Raw genomic sequence first — 6,481 nt, 5'->3', positions numbered from 1 at the left:
GCTATGTTGTGATTATCATCATCAATGCTCCCTCCATGGACTAAGCAATTTTCAAGAGGGTCTTGTGGATAGCCTTTTCTGAAATGCTCTTGAACGATCTCATCAATAATGTCTACTGGCAAACAAGACTCAACTTCTTCATGTTTCCTTTTCATGGCAGGATTGATGTTGAATATCATTTGATCATCTCCCACTCTAAGTGTCAATTTCTCACCCTTTACATCAATTAATGCACCAGTTGTTGCCAAAAAGGGTCTTCCCAATAAGATAGGAACTTTTGTGTCTTCTTCCATATCTAAAATGACAAAGTCCACCGGAATGTAGAATTTTCCAACCTTGATAGGCACATTTTCTAGAATGCCTTCTGGATACTTAATTGAACGGTCAGCCAATGAAAGATACATATTTGTGGGCTTCAACTCTCCCATATTCAACTTCTCATATATTGAAAGTGGCATTAGGCTGACACTAGCTCCAAGGTCACATAAGGCATTTGCCACACAATTATCACCAATATGACAAGGAATGGAAAACACACCCGGATCTTTGAGTTTGGGTGGTAACTTCTTCTGAATTATAGCACTGCATTACTCTCCCAAGTTGATGGTGTCCTTATCTTCTAGCCTTCTCTTGTTGGTAAGAATCTCCTTCAAAAACTTGGCATAACTTGGCATTTGGGATAGTGCCTCAGTGAATGGCACATTGATATACAACTTCTTTAGCACTTCAAGGAATTTGCCAAATTGTTTGTCTAGCTTATGCTTGATGAATCTTTGAGGGTAGGGAAGGGTGGGCTTGTAAGGTTCAAGTGGGATGTATGGTTTCTCTCCCTCATCTTGCTCACTTTTGCTTTCTTCTTCTTTTTCATTTTTCTTGCTCTCAACTAAATTTTCTTCTTTTGTGCTCTCTTTTTCTTCTCTCTTGTTTTCACTCTCTTGACCAACTTTCTTACCACTTCTCAAGGTCACAACCTTACATTGTTCATGAGGGTTTTGTGGTTGGCTAGGTAGTTTCCCATAGGATTTGCTTCCCGATGAGCTTGCTTGTTGAGCCAATTGAGTTTCCAACATGCGGTTGTGGACTTGTAATTGATCCATGGTTTGTCTCATGTGTTGCATTTCTTCCTCTAATTTGCTATTCATCTTGCTTTGTTCAAAAAAAAATTTCTCCATCATGCTTTCCAAGGTTGGCTTCGGTTCATGAGGTGGAAGGGATTGTTGTGCTCTTGCTTGATATCCCGGTGGTGGCTGCCTTGTGGGCTGAAATTGAGGCTGAAATTGAGGCCTATTCTGATGCATAAACTGCTGGTTTTGAGCATAATTTGAGCTCGGGCCTTGTTGAGCAAAAGTTGCTTGTGGTCTCCATGTTGAGTTGTTCACATTAGAGTAAGAATTTCCCATAGGTTTCTGTTGATAACCTCCTGCATAAGCAGCTTGTTCTTGCAAATAATCCTCATCATAAGAAGAGTAATCAACTCCACAACTTTGGCTTCCATCTGTATAGGCAACTTGTTGCATAGTTGTAGGAGTTGAGGTTGTTGCCTTTGTGCAAAAATCACTAAGAAGCTGTGTCACACCCCGGCTTAGGGGGCCCCAGCTCAAGCCCCTCTATGGGTGGCCTTCTTGCCAGCGTACCCTTCTAGAGGCCGGACCTGCGACTCACAAGGTACTGTCCGCTTTGTGGAAATTAAATCCCGCCTGTGAGCTAGGATTGAACCCTTATCACTCACGGGTTTGCTTCGCCTCTCACCAATTGGTGCGGCTCAATTGGTGAGAGCAGCTGCAAACCGTGTGATAAGGGTTCGAATCTAACTGCAGCGAAGGATTTAATTCCACAAAGCGGGCCAAAAACAGCGACTTAATAAAGTCAAGCCGATCAAATCTTGCATTCATGTAGCTAGCTGAGTCAAGTTCATAAATCCCAGCCTTCTTTGGCTCAAGTGCTCTAGGATTTCCCCACAAATGGGTATTATGAGCAATCTTCTCTAATAGATCATAGCATTCTTCACTTGTCATTCTCATGAAATCTCCTCCTGCTTGTGAATCAATTGTGTTTCTTATGGCTGGAGTAACTCTGGTGTAGAAATTCTGAACAATCATCCATTTGGGTATTTCATGATGAGGACATTGCCTTTCAAGCTCCTTAAATCTCATCCAAGATTCATACAAAGTTTCATCATCCCTTGGCTTAAAAGCTACCATCAAATTCCTCAAATGAGTGGTCTTCCCAGGTGGGAAAAACTGAGATAAAAAAGCTTGAGATAGCTGCTCCCAAGTAGCTATAGTAGCTTGTGGAAGTGAGTCATACCACTCCAATGCTGAATCCCGAAGAGAGAATGGAAATAAGGTGAGCCGAATAACTTCATCTGAAACTCCAGGCTGCCTTTGTGTGCCACATATCATCAAAAATTTCTTCAAATGAGAATGAGGATTTTCAAGTGGACTACCTCCAAATTGTGAATTCTGAACCATTTGAATGAGACCAGTCTTTAACTCAAACTGATTAGCTCCAATGATAGGTCTATTATCTCTCACATCTGCACATCTAGGAAAAGCATAATCTAACATGGATCTTCTTTGAGGATCATTTTGATTAACCACTTCATTTTGCCTATTTTGCTCATTTCCTCCATTGTTTCCACCAATAGCTCTATTTTGATTCTCCATATTTTCAATTGTCTCCTCTTGCTCAAATCTTTGTTGTTCTTCTTTTCTGCTTCTTTTCTTCTCTTGTATTCCTTTTTGTTGGCTCGGCAGAATTTTTCAATTTCAGGATTGAACAACAATTCAGTATTACTTGTGCTTTTCGATCGTCTCATAAACAAGAAAAGTACCTGAAAAACACAAGGAACAACAGTGAAAATAAAAGAAAATAAAAATTCTAATTAGCTTAAAACAATTAAAATCCAACTTAAAAACAAACAATTCCCCGGCAACGGCGCCAAAAACTTGGTTAGTATAATCCGCAAGTGCACGGGTCACAGTAGTATAGTTGTAAAAAAATGATATCGATCCCACAGGGAATTGTGCTTAAATTGGAAATAAAAGGATAAGCTAATTAGAATGACAAAATTTAAAGATATTAAAAAATGAAATTTGAAATTAAAATTTGTATTTGAGGAATTTAAACTAAATCAAACAATTAACTAAATTAATTAAACTAGATTACCAAGATTTAAATTGAAATTTATATTTATGAAATTTGGAGGAATTAAATCTAAATTCAATAAAAATTAAAGTGATTCTAGAGATTGGATTTTCCATATTATTTGCATGTGGTTTATCCCTAATTTAGCCAAACACATGTGAATTGGTTTATCCCTAATTTAGCCAAACACATGTGAATTGCAATTTTGAGGGAAATCAATTCTTAAATTTTTGAAACCTTTTTCAAGCATTTCAAAGTTGGTTTTCATTAAATCAAACCCTGTTTTCACGGTATTTCAAATCTAACAAAAACCCAATTAAAGCTCTAATTGATTTTGGAAAGTCCCCTTAATTCTCTTAGCTTATCTCTAACACCAAGAAAACCAAGTTTATTGCAAGATTATCTATCCCAAATATTCACTTTTTAGTCCATCTATTAAGGATTAAAGCTTAACTTAATGAGGGCCCATTCATCAAGCAAGGCAATAAGCACACAAGCAATAAATCAAAATGTAACAATCCTCATTTAAATGGCTAAATCAGTTCAAAACCACAATACAAAACAATATTTACAAACCCATCTCTAGAATCTCAAACAACTACTCACCAATCATAGTTTCTAAACAAACCCAAATGTATAAATGAAGAGATAATGGAAATCTAAGTTAAGGAATAGAAAAACCCAGAAAAACGCAGAAGAATCTGCTGCTGGATGAGTGCAGAACGCCTCTGCTGCTGCTGCAGAAAATGGCTTCACGTGCTCCCTCTTTCTCTCTTTCTTTTCTTGCCAAAAATGCCTCTCTTCCTCCTTATGGAAAGAAAATGATAAAGGAGACTTTATATGGGTTAGGGGTCTGCCCTAGAATGGGTAAAAAGGTGGAAGGTTCCAAAGAAAGTGAGGTATAAAATCAGAGTAACGAAAATGCCACGTCAGCCATTTTCAGTAAAAACGACATAAGCTGAATCGGTTATGTCGCGGGTTGTGTCACAGGTTGTGTAACTCTCAGCCTGAATATCTGACGATCGACACAACCTGCGACATAAGCTAAATCGGTTGTGCTGCAGGTTGTGTAACTCTCGGCCATTTTTTACTCAACTTCAAAAATTTTTGCAATTCAACTTTAATCTCCTCCAAATGGCTACTCTGATCAAAATACACCAAATTTCTCTAAATTTAACCTACAAAACAAATAAATTCCAAAAATTAAACTAAGAAGTGTGAAAATTATAAAATTGACTAAATATATGTTAATATCTATAATAATAATATGAACAAGGGTAAATTGTGTGCAAAAAATTATCCCTAAATGATGATATAAAATGCATGCATCAGAGACAATTGCAGTTCCTCACTAACTTCCATTCCTTCTATTTCCTCACCATCTTCTCCTTCATCAATAATAGTTTGCATTACAAAGGCTTGACATTTCTTACATTTATGGCCCGGCAAAGACATCTCATCACACCAAAAGCAAAGACCATTTTCTCTTTTCTCATTAAACTGCTTACTAGTTAAATTATTTGGTAACTTGAAAGTCCCCACAGGCAACTTAGATGCATTACTTAGTAAAGGTAAAATTCGAGTTTGGTCTTTAGCGTTATTACCTTTAGTGATTGAACTCATAGATGATGTAGGGAAAAATGAATTCATAGATGCCGTAGTGTGTATTGCTTTCCCAACAAACTTAGGCTTGTTTTGTAATGCAACCACTATGATTTCTTGAAGGTGTGCTAGAGAATAAGCCTCAGAAAGTGATCTTGGTTTAAACATATGTACTGGCATTTGTAACTCATTCGCCAAACCTGAAAGAAAGAAACTTAGGGCTTGATCTTTCCTAATCCCTGCCTTAGGATACAGAGCATCAAAGGCATCCAAATAATCTTTTAGAGTGCTTGTTTACTTCAGATTTTTCAAATAAGCTAATGGATCATCAAAAACCTGAATCCCAAATCTTGCCTTCAACCCCTGCACATATTCATCCCATCTACCATAAGCCTTTGTACACTTAACCTTTGCATACCCTTGATGCCATTGCACTGCCTTCCCATCTAAATGCATTGATGTTATTTTAACCCTCTTCTCCATCAAGGTACCTATTGCTTCAAAATAGTACTCAACTTTGATCAGCCAAGATTCAAGATCATCACCACTAAAGTGAGGAAAGTCCAGTTTAGGAAACCTAGACCAAGAATGATTATAACCACTATTGTAAAATTCCCCCGCCTGCGAAGTACCAACATGACCCCTACTAGTAGCCAAATCATTATACTGAAGACTTATTCCAGCCATCAATGACTTCAATTCCTTAATCGCCTGCTAAGTACTCGATTCATTTTCTTTCCGAAGCTCAGTTTGCTTTTTCTCAATTCGATCTTCCATTTCTCGCATCAAAGAAAGTAATTTTTGTTGCCATTCTTGCCCACACATGCCATCAACCATAGCTATTGCCAAGATCGAGCTCTGATACGAATGTTATGAACTAGAGTTTTAGAATTTGTAAAAGAAAAGAAATAAAGAAGGGAGAGAAGCACAAAGAAGAATTCAGAGAGAAGAAACTGTCATGATCTCTTTCAATGAATTACAATTATGGAAATGCAAGTATTTATATGCAAATGAATATAACAAAATATCAGAAATACAACAAACTCAATAACGGTTCCAACTCAGCATAACGACTCCCTCTCTTTCTTCCAGTGTCCTAACTATCTTAGCCAATCAAAATTGTTCAAACATTGAGAATGTTATTTCTCTCCTTGTCACAATACATCACACCACTTCAGTCTGCAACATAGTGTTATAAATTAAGGGCAATTATGGTCTAGGTTTTGAATGAAGAAAATCTTGTCATCTGTGGTGCATATTGTATAGAGGTTCTGTCATTTGAAGAACCTTATCAATAACATATATTAGTATAATTCATCTGTTTCAATTCTTCGTGATGGGCTTTGAATCGTTCACATATTTTACTTTGTATATTGAAGTAGCCATGCTCCTGATTTTATATTTTGGCGTGGCGCAATCTCGACAGTTCCCTCTCATCACTAATTTCCAATGGCAGCAATTAATTTGGTAATCAAGAAGTGAAGTATGTGTATGTGATTGCAGACTGGTTTTACTTGGATAAAGTTCGTAGCGGTTTTATTTGGATTTCAGTTCATAGAAAGAGTGTGTTTATTTATTTGATTGTGGAGTGAATCCTATTTAGCTAGTTAAGATTAAAGGAAGAAAGATGGGGCCAGCAAAAGGTTACTGGTGCTATGTGGATGATCAAGGATTTTCTTTCAGTGGAGGGAAGTGGGTCTTTCTTTTCTTGTCCTTCTCATCATTTTGTTGG

The 6,481-nt window shown here is 37.2% G+C and overlaps 1 non-coding gene across 1 annotated transcript; it reads left to right on the top strand.

Annotated features, from left to right (window-relative positions):
• Positions 1–2,109: 2,109 nt before the first annotated feature.
• On the top strand, positions 2,110–2,216 carry LOC131182712 (small nucleolar RNA R71). Its single transcript, XR_009150973.1, has one exon. It is a non-coding gene; the product is annotated as a small nucleolar RNA R71 (small nucleolar RNA).
• Positions 2,217–6,481: the final 4,265 nt, after the last annotated feature.

The sequence above is a fragment of the Hevea brasiliensis genome, chromosome 8 (assembly GCF_030052815.1).
Source record: "Hevea brasiliensis isolate MT/VB/25A 57/8 chromosome 8, ASM3005281v1, whole genome shotgun sequence".
Classification (NCBI taxonomy): domain Eukaryota; kingdom Viridiplantae; phylum Streptophyta; class Magnoliopsida; order Malpighiales; family Euphorbiaceae; genus Hevea; species Hevea brasiliensis.
The sequence above is the reverse complement of the archived record's forward strand: the minus strand, read 5'-3'. Positions and strand labels throughout refer to the sequence as shown.